Genomic DNA, 16,044 nt, shown 5'->3' on the forward strand with positions numbered 1-16,044 from the left:
TATTCCATTATAGTGTGCAACTGGCACACTCCACAAGTGGATTCCACTACCACAAAGTCAACTGATTGTCCCTGCAGTTCCCAATCAAAAAAAGTGGCATTTTCAGATCTGCCTCGTATAGTGGCATGCTCAATTATTGTGGCATTTCACATACTGTGCAACTGGCAAACTCCGCCAGTGGATTCCACACTTTGTCCGAATGCAGTCACAATTGTGATGATTTTAAGCGTAACCTACCACTTTAACAGAAAACGACTGCAAAGACACCTTGAGTTTTTCATCTTTTCCACCAATTTGGTCATTTCAGGATCGCAGATGTGACATCATACAACTGTAGATTCAACATTTTGTTTAAGCATATTGACTAGCGTTGAATGCGGTTTGAGGTACCCGTATCTTCGTTTACGCATACGACCATTATTCACTTTAACTACTTCTTTGTCCTAACCATGTATGCTCCTGCACCATAATACCATGTCTTATGGCACTGAATGAAACGCTTAGTGAAGGACTTCTAGGAAAAACATAGGCACAGAGTATTTTTACTAGAACATGAGCTACACATTTATTCCAGCTTTTCTATTCTAACGTTACAATAAATATCCCAGTAGTGCTAAACATAATATCTATTCTTTACCAGCATCCATCCTACACCGATCACCTCAGCAGCTGTGTACTACTGTCTACTGTCTCGAATCTCCCTGTTTTGGGACGGAGTACCCATTTTTATGCACAGTTTAAGATAAAGCATTAAATCACTGATGATTCTAAGCGTACTGTCTGTGCTTCTAATACAGTAATCTGTTTTCTAATACTTGTTGCTGTAAACCCTGAATGTCTATATATAATTAAGAATAATGGATTAAGGTCAGTATCACTGTGTCGACGTAAAAAAAAAAATAAAAGTGGAATCGAACACAACCCACTGAACGGAGGGGCAGATCCGAAGCAGGAACCAGTGAACCATATTATTTTAGTTTCTTTTGCATCGTAGGCTCTTTCCCCTCTTCCAACCAGATGCTCTTGTAGACAAAAATATAGTCTTCGTTTATGATTCTTCTATAGTCTGAAATTGGAAGGAAAGAGGGAGGGAGTTGGAGGAAAGTAGGGGAGGAGGAAGAAGGGATGTGACGAAAGGGAGGTGGTGGAAACAAGCAAGTTGGTGAAGGGGAGTGGGGGTTCGAAGTAGGGGAGGGGAAGGAAAGAATTCGGGGGAGGTGGAATTCGCCGGCTCCTCGTCACTTTGGCTTGAGCTCTTTGCTGGTGAAGGTTCTCTGCGCGTTTGGTGATGTATTTTTGACCGGTGAAGGTTCTCTACTGTTTTGGTGATGTATTGTTCCTTTTTCTTCCAATTAAGTGCTTTTAGGAAGGCGGTATTGATTATCGTTTGTATTGTAAACACACCAGAATAGTTTTAAAGCTACTCAGATAATTGTAATCGAAATAGCTGACAGCAGAAGGGCAACAGTGCTGTGCGTGGTATGTGGAGAGGGATGTGTGTATGTGGAGAGGGATGTGTGTATGTGGAGAGGGATGTGTGTATGTGGAGAGGGATGTGTGTTTGTGGAGGGGGATGTGTGTTTGTGGAGGGGGATGTGTGTTTGTGGAGGGGGATGTGTGTTTGTGGAGGGGGGGGGTGTTTGTGGAGGGGGATTGTGTGTGTGTTTGTGTGTGTGTGTGTGTGTGTGTGTGGAGTGGGGTGTGGTGTGTGTGTGTGGAGAGGGGTGAGGTGTGTGTGTGTGGAGAGGGGTGAGGTGTGTGTGTGTGGAGAGGGGTGAGGTGTGTGTGTGTGTGTGTGTGTGTGTGTGTGTGTGTGTGGAGAGGGGTGAGGTGTGTGTGTGTGGAGAGGGGTGAGGTGTGTGTGTGTGGAGAGGGGTGAGGTGTGTGTGTGTGGAGAGGGGTGAGGTGTGTGTGTGTGTGTGTGTGTGTGTGTGTGTGTGTGTGTGTGTGTGTGTGTGGAGAGGGGTGAGGTGTGTGTGGAGAGGGGTGCGTGTGCGTGCGTGTACGTGTGTGTGGAGTTTGGGGTGTGGTTTGTTTGGAAATTCTTGATATTTTTATGGATATTTTAGTTTTTTTTTTTTGTGTGTGTGGTAGGTCCGTTCAGATGAGTACAGTACCGTATTGCATTTAACTTGAAAACTTCCTTTAGCATTTTCACCTGCTAGTCATGTGATTATGTAAGGCCTAATTGCCTAAGGACTCTCATTCCTACATTATAAGCAAGGATTAAATGGAGAGATTAGAGGGGAGGGTGTGAGTTGGAAGGAGGGCAGCCAAATTGTAGAGGACAGGGTGTGAGTTGGAGGGAGGGCAGCCAAATGGTAGAGGACAGGGAAGTGTGGGGGCAGTTTGTTTGTCGCCACCCCCTACGGGATTAAGGTGTCTGGCGATAGGTAACTGAATTTAAGCAACCACAAAGTATCGATGTGGGAGTGTTAGTTCAGTCCAATGAAAACAGTGATTATAGTAACCAAGGAGACTCATTCCTTCCTCCGTAACTACAAAGTCAATGAAATTTTGTGTAGTCAATTACGTACTAAAGTTGTGGGAGTGGACCAGTTCTTTCAAGTAAGAATTTTCTAGTGGTAGGATAATTTTTCTCACGGTTAAGAAATTGCAATGAAATGGAGTTAGTTTAAGCCTTAATTTGTTATAGATTTGTCGTCTTGTAGTTTAATATAGCTTAATGCCAGAATATCACTACCTTGTCTATACACCTTTGTCATTGCACTTCTTTGAGTAGCATGATTGTTAATCTCATCATTCATTTCAATACTGTTAAAGTTTAGAAAATACAGTACAATAGACCATGCAGAAAGGTCATGACTGAAACTTTGAGACCTATCTGTTTTATCAAGTGTGGGTGAAAGTTGAGGTAGAACAAGTATGTAGGTGCTGTAATAGAAATTTACGAGTGGTCCTTTTCATCGGGCATGTGAAGAGGATGGAGGACAACAGAGGAGGGTGACAGGTGTGAACTTTGAGGATAGAGTTGAGAGAAATGGGTAGACTGAGATGGTTTGGGAGGAGGGATGGGACTTGAATGTGTGTTGTGATGAGTAGGGGTAGACTGAGATGGTTTTGGAATGTGGAGGTTTAGTGGGTCAGTGTTCACGTAAATGAATTTGGAATGTTAGGACTGCTCCAGGTAGTGTTGTTTGGGTGTCTGGTGGTCTAGTGAGTCAGTGTGCACCAGCTGGTTGAGGTTTGGCTGGTGTTTGGAATGCCATCTGTCTTGTAGGTCTGTTAGAGCTACTGTGCATTGATGCCTGGTGGTCTAGTGGGTTGAGGTACCTTAGCCTTGTGTTTTGGAACGTTAGATCTTACGTTAGGAATGGACCCTGATGGTGTAGTGGGTTTAGGCATTCCAGTATTCCAGTTGGTTAGTGTTTGAAGTGTTAAATGTGTTACTGTTTGTTTAGATGGCTTGGTTCAGTGGGTTTGGGTGCCAGGTGGTTCAGTGGATTGAGGGGCCTGGTGCTTCAGCAACCACAGCTTAGTAAGTCAGTTTGGGGAGTTCTCCAGTTCCATCAGATGAAAATAAACCAACTAATGTTTTTCTTTTTTTATATTTGCAGGAGGTGAGTTGACTTCTAACAAGATATCTGAAAATCACATCAAGACAGGAAGATGAACTTAACTGTACATAGGAAACTGTCTTACGTTCGAAGAAGCTTGGTAATGTGTTAAAATTTCATCTCCCTGTTTGCTTTAACTTGGCCTAGAATTACTATCTTTCGATCTTGAATGTCTAGCTGGGACAGTATATTAAAACTAGATATGCTAATCGCCAAGAAATGCTGTGGAAAGAGTTTAGAGCCGTTGCCTTTTTTTTTTTTTTTTTTTTTTTTTTTTTGACCTGAGTGAAGCAACAAAAGTATTTCTTGGCCAGGTTAAGGTAAAAGAACTATAGTTATAAATAAAGTCCTCGTTTACCTTTAATACATATACAAAGTAATTTACTGTGACAGCAAGCTTATCTTATCAGTAGCATGGTGAAGTGTAGGCTAAAGTTGCCCTTGTCCTGTAATTAAAAATTACCTTTTGGGAGGATAAGGAGGGAGGTAAGGGATGTTTAATAGGACTATGGAGCCACCCAGTTTATCAGTGCTACCCCATGAAGGCAACCCTCTCAAAGTGCCCATAAAGTTTAATCACTAGCATGTTTTCGAACTTGACAGATCCCTGTCCCCTTTTGACTCAACTGATGGCAGTGTAATCAGACTGGAGGGTTGATATGACTGGTAAACAAAATTGATAATATCTAGGGCTGATGACAGTTCTGTCAAAGCAGAGGGGGAGTGGGGCTATGTGCAGTTTGCCACAAGGATGTGGGAAATAACTCCATATTGTGCTGCATTAATAATTAGGTGGGTGCATAAGAGATGTAATGGTATTAGAGGTAGAGTGTGAAAAATGCTGATTTGGTGTGTGCATGATGTCGGGGTGAGCATGTGGGTATGGTCAGGTGTAAAAGAATAAATCTTGCTGGAGAGTCCATTGAGTGTGTGGAGAAGTTTTGTTTTTTGAGGGACACGTGTGCTGGAGGTGGGGCAGCAGCTTAAATCTGTGTCTAGTGTGAAGAGTGGATGGAGGAAGTTCGGGCAGCTGTTCTCTCCCGACACGGGGAGGGCTCTCGTTCTGTGCTAAGGGGACTTTGTATGCAGCATGTTGGGAGTGAAATGCTGTTTGGTAGTGAGACCTGATTAGTAAAGTTAAAGGATATTCATAGGATCTAAAATACAGGAATGATAATGATTAGATGGATATGTAGTGCAATTTTGAATGATAGGCCAGGGGAAGTGGCTGGGATTGTGATTAGAGAGTTGAGATGAAGGATGGGACTTGAATATATTAGTGTTGTGATAAGAAGAGATAGAATCAGATGGTTTGGGCATGTGGAAAGATTGGCAGATGACAGGTGGGTGTGGAGGGTGAGAGGTTTGGATGTTGAGGGTAAAGTTGTGAGAGACAGACCAGAAAAAATCTGGGATGAAGTGTGAGTGAGACCTCAATGATAAAAGACTGAACAGGGAGGCTGCTAGAGATTGAGTTGCATACACGCACTTTCGAGCCTTTATAAATGATACGCAAGTAAATGAGGTAACCAAGGAGGCAAAATCGTACCTCATAACTAAGGATCATTGAATAATGCGCTCCCCCTTTTTTTGCCCAGTTCTGTTAGTTAAAAAGTGTACCTATAAAGTTTATTAAGCAGGGTACAAAATTTTCATTACCAGTTGTATGAGAGGAATACTGTAAATATTTGTCATACCTGTAACTTTAAACGAGGACATTATGCACTGTGTGTATTTGTGGATATGGGAGAATCTCGTGGCCGTTCAGTCAGACCCTTTGATATTTCAGCAGTTCACTCATGTAGGTTTTATTATATTGTGGCCCTCATGCTCCCACATCCATTACCCTAGATATATTTATATATACTATGAAATATTTTCTGTATTGCAATAAATGATTTTGTCGTACATAAATGTTTTTTAATAGTGCTTTATCTAGTGGTGCAAACTATTTGTCGCCTTTCAAGACTTATATAATATGAAAAAAGCTTGATTTTGACAAGTTTTAGAAATTCTGATATTTTGGGGGTTAGAATTAATCATGTTTTTTAAAAAGTTACGTCTGTTTTGCCGATGAGTGAAGCATTTTTGAAAGTCTAATGAAAATACTAAACACGTAACTTGAGAGCTGCAGCTAAAAAGAAATCCATGTTCCCGCAGACAAAGAATTATTTTAAACCTCTTGACATACTGGGTAATTATTTTAAACTTCTCAACATATTGCCTAGTGGCACAGTGATGCAGCATGCCAGTTTTTATTCCTTCCGACTAAACTGTTGCATCTTTGTCATTGCTATTGCTATGTCAGTGGTCATTGCTCCTCTGAACTGTCTGCTTGCATCCCTCCATCACTCGGGCAGGTGCAAAGCACCTGTCTAACAGCAAACTCTCGTCCCTTTTCCGTCCAACTCTCTAATGCAAGACTTTTAACCGTTACCCCCAGTCCTTCATGTAGTCAACAGGTCAACTCTGAAACTGCCTTCCGTTTTTTTTTTTTTTTTTTAACTGTCTATGCATCTAAAAATTAACGGACTTTGTAATTGGCTCATAGCTTTTAATTTTTTGTTAGAGGGAACAGTGCTTCAGGCTTTCTAGCTTTGTTCCTTCTGCCTTTCATTAAGAATATTTTTAAAATTTAAATTTTTCTTGGAACAATGTTGCCCCCCCCCCCAAAAAAAAAAAAAATAGCTGCTGTAGTGTTCATTTGTCATGTTGGGTTTAATAATAATAATAATAATAATAATAATAATAATAATACAGTTGCATGGGTATGAAATGGATGGGTAGGCCAGGAACAGCATATTGATTTTATATATACTTTATATTGTCAGTTGCCTACCTGCACCAGATCATGAGTGATAAATTTAAACTTCAGCTCTTTTCAGTTTATTATATGATCAGGTAATTAGTAAGGAGTTTAGACTCTACAAGGCTGTTCATAAGTGACCAACCCAGTTTCTTTTTGCCCAAGGTTTATTAAGGGAACAAAGTCTCAAAGGCGAGAAATGTTACTTCTTTTAAAATGTATCTTGTGGCCTTATTATCCCTGGGGTGAAGGTGTTTTTTGGAAAGATCGGTTATTGTGTTTTGCCGGCATTCCACATCTTAGTCTAGTCAGAAATAGGTCATTCTGTTCTTTTGCCCCCAAAATTAGAATTAGGAGACCGAGGATCTGATGAAGGGATGGAGTGGAGAGGTACATGAGTGATAGAAGTTGGGGGGGGATGGAGAGCGAGAGATGAACTAGGAGAGTGTATGTGAGTAAGGTGGAGACAAAGGATTAGATGGAGGGATGGAGCGGAGAGGGCTATGAGGGACAGGGGTGTAATTTGGTGGGGATGGAGATTGTATGAGAGTGAGGTGGAGGGATGGAGTGGAGAGGTACATGAGTGATAGAAGTTGGGGGGGGATGGAGGGCGAGTATGAACTAGGAGAGTGTACGTGAGTAAGGTGGAGACTGAGGATGAGATGGAGGGATGGAGTAGAGAGGTCTATGAGGGAGAGAGGTGTAATTTGGTGGGGATGGAGATTGTATGCGAGTAAGGTGGAGGGATGAAGTAAGGATGTATATGAAAGAGGGGGGAGGGTGTAAGTTGGGAGGGCAGTGAAATGGCAGGGTATAGGGCGAAATGGAGGCTTGTGGCCCCCCATATGGGATTAAGGTGCCTGGCTGTAGGTAGCTTGTGCACAGCTTGGCATTTGTTACAGTAATATGGCCATGAGTTATATTTTTTGGGAGATATTTGTTTGCTGAAATTATATTCTGAAATTTAACTTGGCCTAAAACTTGAATCTTTCCGGCCTGAATAATGAGTTGCAACGGTTGATATAATATGAAAATGATTGAGCCATAGTTTTCCCTTTCTGTGGCTCAAGTTGTGACACAGCTGGAAAAGAATGAAAAATTGGGCTAAGTTAGCGAAGAGTATAAAATTGTCAGTTCAGTCGAATGTTGATGGATATTTAATACGCATCAGTCAGTGTATGTTAGTATCTTTTAACCCTTCAGCACCATGTCTTTTCTGTTAATTATGTCGTAGATAATTTTTGCTGCTGCCACACTATTGTCTTCACATTACAATTTCTAGTACCATCCCTACCTTGTCCTGCCCCTCCGCAGTCTCTTCCTCTCAAGGTGAATAAAGTCGTGTGGTGTCAGCAGGAATGAAACGTCCTCGTATAGAAGGGTTGATTTGGTCCTTTGATATGTCATGACTAGTGTGCGATTTTTGTGTTTGCGATAATATTTTGTATTGATCTTTAACATGCATTAATGCAAACACACGCTGCATGGTTGCACAAGAGTGTTTAGCAATGCATGTTAAGTAGCCCTTTTGATCACTTTGTTGTATGCCAAGTGTTCTTGTATAGCTCTGCCTGGCATTAGCTGGGCAGAGCAATACAAGACATGGCATCTACACAGTGATTTGAAGGGCACGCTCTTGGAGGCATCTTGGGGTAGGGCACCGAACCTATCTCGATAAATCGGCCACGAAAATACGGACTGGCAACTCTTCAGGCTACCAGTCCGTATTTATTAGGCCGATTTATCGAGATAGTTTTTTTTTTCCAACCTCTTCACTCTTGTGTATATTTAGTGGAAATAAAAGAATGTTTTATTACAATGTCTTTATTATATACCTTTTTGTTACATATATATATTAAAATGTGGACTTTGAAAAAATAAATATCAGAGAATAATACCAAGACATATATGAATAGTACGAAGGAGACATCACTTCGTACCATTCATGTATGTCTTGGTATTATATGAATAGTACGAAGGAGACATCACTTCGTACCATTCATGTATGTCTTGGTATTATTCACTTAGACATTTTTTTCAAAGTCCACATTTTGTACACATGTCATGGAGACGTCACACTTAACTATATAGACAGAAGCCAACTGATGATAAACAGGACTTATGAACATGCAAGAGCTGAGTATGAACATTATATCCACAAAAGATACAAGAAATGAAATATATAAAAAGAAACGTATTACATATGAAGCAATGCAAGGAAAGGAAGAAGCGTGCAGCAGTTGAGAGCGGGGCAAAATAGCAGGACAGGATACAAGTCATGAACAGCATAACACATGTAGAGAAGGCAGGACAGAACATAGCAGAGATGGTAGGACAGGACACAGCAAAGCAAGAACAGCAGAACATAGAGATGGAAGGACATGACACAAGGCAAGAACAGCAGAACATGACAGATGGTAGGGCAAGAACTGCAGAACATGTAGAGGGAGCAGGACAGGACACAGAAAGGCAAGAACAGCAGAACATGTTGAGATGGCAGTACGACGTACTAGCAGGGATGGCAGGGCAGGACATAGGCCAAGAATAACAGGGATGGCAGAGCACAATAAGGGTGTAGCAAGGGTGCAGGGGAAGTACGAGATGGCATGGCATGACAGGACAGGGATGGCAGGAAAAGCAGGGCACTGCAAGGGTGCAGGGGAGGGGAAGACAGTGCAAGGGTGCAGGGGAGGGGAAGACAATGCAAGGGTGCAGAGCAGGTAAGACATGGCATGACAGGACAGGGTTGGTAGAGCAAGGGTGGCAGGACAGGACAGAAATGGCAGTAATAGTTGGGCAGGTGGGACGTTGCAGGGTACATCAAGGGTGCAAGGTAGGGTATGGTTCGACATGGCAAGGATGTAGGGGAGGGCACGGCAGGACCCAGCAAGTGTGCAGGGGAGGGGAGGACGGTGCAGGGGAGGGCAAAGATTGCATGGAATGACAGGACAGGACAGGGTTGGCAGGAGAGGACAGGGATGGAAGGACAGGACAGGGATGGAAGGACAGGACAGGGATGGCAGGGCAGGACAGGACAGGGATGGCAGGACAGGACAGGGATGGCAGGACAGGACAGGGATGGCAGGACAGGGCAGGAATGGCAGGACAGGGCAGGAATGGCAGGACAGGGCAGGAATGGCAGGACAGGGCAGGGATGGCAGGACATGATAGGGATGGCAGAATAGCGCAGGGGGAACATGGCAGGGCAGGGCATAGCATGGGTCCAAGGTAGGGTATGGCTGTATTGCAAGGGTGCAGGGGAGGGCATGGCTGTGTATTGCAAGGGTGCAGGGGAGGGGAGGGCATGCCTGTGTATTGCAAGGGTGCAGGGGAGGGCATGGCTGTGTATTGCAAGGGTGCAGGGGAGGGGAGGGCATGGCTGTGTATTGCAAGGGTGCAGGGGAGGGGAGGGCATGCCTGTGTATTGCCAGGGTGCAGGGGAGGGCATGCCTGTGTATTGCCAGGGTGCAGGGGAGGGCATGGCTGTATTGCAAGGGTGCAGGGAGGTCACGGCTGTGTACTACAAGGGTGCAGGGGAGGTCATGGATGTGTATTGCAAGGGTGCAAGGAAGGGTATGGCTGTGCATTGAAAGGGTGCAGGAGAGGGTATGGTTGTGTATTGCAAGGGTGCAGGGGAGGACATGGCTTTGCATTGAAAGGGTGCAGGGGAGGACATGGCTTTGCATTGAAAGGGTGCAGGGAAGGGCATGGCTGTACATTGAAAGGGTGCAGGGGAGGGCATGTCAATGATGGCAAGGTAGCAGTCCAGGGGGTAAGAGATGGCAAAGCAGGGTAGGGAAAAGGTGCAGGGCAAGGCAGGGCAAGGAAGCACAGCAGGGCAGGGGTGCAAGGGAAGAATGAAACAAAGGGCAGGGCAGAGTAGAGGCAAAGGAGCAAGGTAGTGTAGGGCAGATGGCAAGGCAGTGTAGGGCAGATGGCAGGGCAGGGCAGTGCAAAAACTGGGAAGGAAAGGGAAGGGAAAGGGGCAGACCAGGAAAGATTGCAGAGCAGGTTGGTGGTAGGGTGGGTTCCAGGGTGGTGGTGGTGGTTGGGTGGGTTGCAGGGTGGTGGTGGTGGTTGGGTGGGTTGCAGGGTGGTGGTGGTGGTTGGGTGGGTTGCAGGGTGGTGGTGGTGGTAGGGTGGGTTGCAGGTTGGTGGTGGTAGGGTGGGCTGCAGGGTGGTGGTGGTGGTTAGGTGGGTTGCAGGGTGGTGGTGGTGGTGGTAAGGTGGGTTGCAGGGTAGTGGTGGTGGTAGGGTGGGTTGCAGGGTAGTGGTGGTGGTAGGGTGGGTTGCAGGGTGGTGGTGGTGGTGGTGGTGGTGGTAGGGTGGCCTGCAGGGTGGTGGTGGTGGTAGGGTGGCCTGTAGGGTGGTGGTGGTAGGGAGGTTGTATAGGTGGTATGGTGAGGAGAAGGAAGAGATGAGGAGGACAGAAGAAGAGGAAGGAAGAGAAGAACAAGGAAGAGAAGGAGGAGAAGAAGAAGGAAGAGAAGAACAAGGAGGAGGAGGAGAAGAAGAGGAAGCAGATGGAGGGAGGGAGCATAATACAATACTTAACTATATGAAATACAAATACTAAAACACAGAGAATAACACTCAAATCAGTTTTCATTTGTATTAATGCCAACAAGGGGTATCATAGTTTAAGTCTCAGAAATTGCTTGTTAAGAGTCAAATAATAATAATAATAATAATAATAATAATAATAATAATAATATCTTACTGGCAAACCCCTATCAGTAATTCCTCATTTAAGATACTTTCACTAAGCACAGTTTCTCTATTAATGTCAGTCAAAATTACAAACACTTTTCACACACTACACTTCTTAATTAACCTCAAAAAAGTGCCGTGAAAGATCAACATTCGTTGGTCTAAATATATTAATTTAAATTTAGCATTAATACAAATCTTGATACATTGCTGCTGTCCTGCATATGATCCTTAAATACTTGAGAAAAAGTCCCTTTTGTTGGGATCTAACCCTAACTTCATGCAATATTCACTTATCAGCAGTTAACAGGAATATATATCAATTAGTTAATGGGGAATTACTTTTTGCTGGCATTATACACATTATAGTGTGGAAAATGTGCCCTTAGATCTCAGATGATGTGTTTAAATATATTTCAGTTCTCTGCATACATATATTTATACTGACCATATAACCTTGAAATTCTGGATGCATGCTGGGCTCGTAGAAGCGGTTCTGTATTTCTATATCTTTCATATCGTATTGTTTATAAAGGCTCTAACATGCATTCATCAACCTTGGTCACCTAATGGTGGCTATCTGCACTACTCAATCCCTGGCAGCCACTCTACGACCTCATCCCTTGTCTTTTACAGTCTGCCTCTCGCAACCCTACCCCTGACATTCACACTTCTCACCTTCTGTACCCAGTTGTTATAAAAATGTGGTGCTGGGGAGACATTTTCATGTGGTAGCACTGATATAACAAGGCCATGTCCAGTAAAAAGGGACAGATGCTCACTCACTGACCATTTCAGCTCCTGGAATCCTATCTCTACCTCACAGGTCTAATTATCTGCACAAATTTTTCTTTACTTCGTTAGTATCAGTGCCATTCCAGACCAATACCAATGCAATACCGGTTGGTGTTCTCAATGCCAAAGATCTCTCATGGTTAAATGCAAAGACACAGAACAACAAAGGGACTCTCTGTCCATGAAAAACAAGAACACGTACGCATTGTGAACAACCGCCACACCCTAACATGACCTTCGTACAGACTTATGAGGCTGCCTTCCCCACCCCCCCCAGCCTCACTATGTACCTCTTCATAAAAAGTTAGCTCATTTTTATCCAACAGAACTGGACCAGTTCCATGAAACATAGTAAAACTTAGTTATGAGATAGGAATGAGTCTCCTTGGTTACTAGTTGAACTGACCCTCCAGTCTGCACTTTGTCAGAGGAAAATAAAAGCAATATGGACATTCAAAACACCAAGGAAGTTGTACTAGACCTATCACTTGACCACTGCCTCAAAAGTGACCTCCATCCAAATAAAATGTGCAACCATTTTTGTGTGTTTTCTTTTTCCTTTTTTTTTCTTTTTCATTTTCTCCAGTCTTTCAGAACTAGGCCATAATCCAGGCTAAGAGGTTATGAATCTCTGTCAGGTGAAAGCAAACTGACTATAGAATAAATCAACAGAAATAAAAAGGTGCCAAAAACATACCCTCATCAATATATAAATAAATGTAGTCGGCCAAAGGAAAAAAATATTAACAAAAAACATAAATCGTATCAACAACAAATGTTCGTATATATGAAGAGAAAAATCTCAACTCATTAATTTCTGACATAAATGAAGGGAATCAACTGGGGATGTTTAATGAAGGAAATCAACTCAGAATTATTGGTATTCTTAGATATAAATGAAGGGACACAGCTCAAGATGCTAATTAATCTTTGACAATAAATGAACTTTAACTAAGGATGCTTGTAGCTTTTAATTTCTCATTGCTATTCAGGGCAGCAATTTTTTTTTTTATGTGGAGAAGGAGAAGCTAAGGGCTGCAAGAAAAATTAACAAGAGACAAATGCAAGGTCCGTTACTTCTGAAATTCCTGCACACATTGCATTTGAAAAACTGGAAGTCATAGGCAGGGGGAAATACAAACTGAGGAAGACAGTTTCATTGCTGACCTCTTGCCAATTAAAATCTTCCAAACAAAGACTACAGGTTCATATTTTTTCAGCATATCTTTTCCTGTGGCAGACTGTGCAGTAAATAATTATGGCATGGCAATAATAAAAATGCAAAAATGACACATCAATACAAGAAAATTGGCATAAAAATATAACACAAACAATATCAATACTTCAGGAAGGACAGTATATGTAACACACCTATTTTTACTGTTGGTTAGAAAAGCACTACGGCTTTTTGCGAAGTCCTTTTATATACCACATTTATGATCTTTTGGCCACCCTTTATGAGACTGAAGTGTCTGGCATTAGACAGATAAAAGTCAGAAGAAGGGAAAAATTTCTGCTTACTTAAATGAGTGAACATTATGCAATTACTGATAGAAAATGCAAGAGGAGATATTTGCCTACTTTATAAAAAATAATGCAAACAATGGATGCAAACAAGCTATCACTATAAAGTCAGACAGGGTTATGGGAAACAGAAAATGATGCACAGTACACATTGGTAATGCTGACTGAGCTGTTCACCACACCAATCATCATCATCATAATAATCATTATAATAATAACATCAGCCATTATATTATAGTCAACATTGCAATCATAATCATAATCATCATCCTAATCTCTTCTTCCCATCTAAGGATGGGGTAAGGTATGGTCAAAAAAGAAACAACAAAACACATGTAATCGGACATGTTACATATGAACCACCCTGTATTTTGAGCATAAGTGGCATATAACCAAGATTTACTGCATCTGTTTGTGATGTACTGCAAGCATGTGCAAAAGTGTGCCAACAATACGCTACCACACTTGCAACTAACCTTACTTAAACTTTTAGCATATTTTAAATAGTACATCAATTTCTATTTGACGTTAAGAATGCCGTAATCAGTTTTCCTGCCTCACACACTTTGATGGAATGATAAGTTTAACTACAGACAAGGGGGAAATGACAGGGCCAAGGTTTGTATACTGGAAGAACTGTCGACATCACAAGGTCAATTGGTGTGGGTGACTGAAATGGAAAACACAACAGGTACCTCCAAAAGTTTAGGGGATAATCTCAAGCACAGGTAACACTGAAGGGAAATATGCATGAAAAAGTATATTGGTAAGTGGAGGTTTCTGGAAAATTGATCATCTGATTTGGGAGCTTATACTATATACCAGTACAGTGTGCTAATCATAAGCGTTTGAACTGAAACAACTGGGCAAACCACAGGCTTTAATCTGTCCACTGCACATCTTGCAAGTACACCACAAAAAACAACAACAATAATAATAATAATAATAATAATAATAATAATACTGTAATAATGTCAATAATCACATGCATGATTCACTGGGGTGTCTTTTAGGTGGCATAGGAGGCTTGCTAAGAAATTATGTTAGGAAATCACCACAGCCACAAAAAATACAAGCCACTTTCACGGAACTAACACCAGACATTGTTCAACTGAGAGAAATACTGTACTAGCAGTCAAAGGCATAAAAAATAAAATGGGGAACCTTTCTATCTCAAAATTCTAGCAATTTCTCTGGCTAACACTTATAGCAATCTGTCTAGTACCTATGTGTATCTGTGTCATGTTTATCTATCAGTGTACTTGTCTATCAACTATGTGTATGGTATGTATAATGTTTATCTATCTATCTGTGTACTTGTCTGTGTGTCTTGAAATAATGCTGAGTTGATGCAAAAGCTTAGCAAGGAGACATGGTAATCATGAAGAAGTGCAATGGAAAGGTTTCAAAGCTATCTGGTACTGGTATAACTTGGGATTTTGCTTAGAATACTCTCATTACTCTAACTTGGCATCTCAACAATAGTTACAGTTTATCAAACAGAATAATGCTAGTCATGAAATATTGCAATGGGAAGGATGTAGACCTGCAGACTAATATAAATAAATACATAGGTTATAAACTAAAAATCACAATCATCCTTAGACCTCCAAGAATCACTCTCAGTTAAAAAAAAAAATCTGGTGTTAGATGTAATAAAGACAGTTGCTCTCCCACTTCCAAACATTTGAGCTATGAACTTTTGTTATTGACAAAATTAAAGATTTACTAGCTTGAGAAATTATTAGGCCCTGTGGCTAGTTTTACTGCTTAGAAGCTGACAACCTGATAGTACCAAGGACTGATTCCTGGCACTGCATATCATCACTTAGCCCAATAGCAAGTAAAATGAGTACCTAGATGAAGCAACTGGACATGTATACCCTAGTGGTGGAATTATCTAGTTATGGAGCCTGGCACTGCCGCTTGTCACAATTATCATCATCAGCCCTAACTCTCTTTCCCACCCAATGATGGGGTGTGGAATTCTCAAGAAAAATTTCCTAAGTTGGGGAGCAACTGTTAACATACTCTGCCCACATCAACTTGGCTTAAAAGTGATTTAGAGAGGATGCAGAGCCATAATATTGCTATCGCTATCTTACTCTGCTTCTAAGTTATGAGAATTAGGCCGCCAAAGAACAAAAATCCCCTCCAAGTCAAGGTGGACAAACCAAATAATGTGCAACTCACATATTTCAGGAGGTTGGTAGCAGCTGTACCGGTAGTAGTAGCAGCAGCAACTCGAGTCCAATGTCACAGGCCCAGTGGCAGCAACTGCAACACCAACCAACCCCAGCGACAGCAGCAGCAGTGACAGCAACAGTCCTAGTAGCAGCACCACCACCTCCAACTACAGCAGTAACAGGAAAAGCAACATGAGTAACTTTACTCTTGTTTACATTAACTTTCAGATTCCTCTTCCTACACACTCTCCCAAATTCATTCACCAAACCTTGCAACTCCCATTCATCTTCACTCAACAATACTGTGTCATCAGCAAACAACAACACCAGAATCTTCCAAATCTCACCCTCAATCATTAGAGCCACCCCCACATCCACTGCCCTACCTTGCACCTCCTTTACAACCCCATCCATGTATATATTAAACAGCCATGGAGACATCACA

Source organism: Coenobita brevimanus, chromosome 25 (genome assembly GCF_032717465.1).
Source record: "Coenobita brevimanus isolate Jiangsu-jjx chromosome 25, ASM3271746v2, whole genome shotgun sequence".
Taxonomy (NCBI): Eukaryota; Metazoa; Arthropoda; class Malacostraca; order Decapoda; family Coenobitidae; genus Coenobita; species Coenobita brevimanus.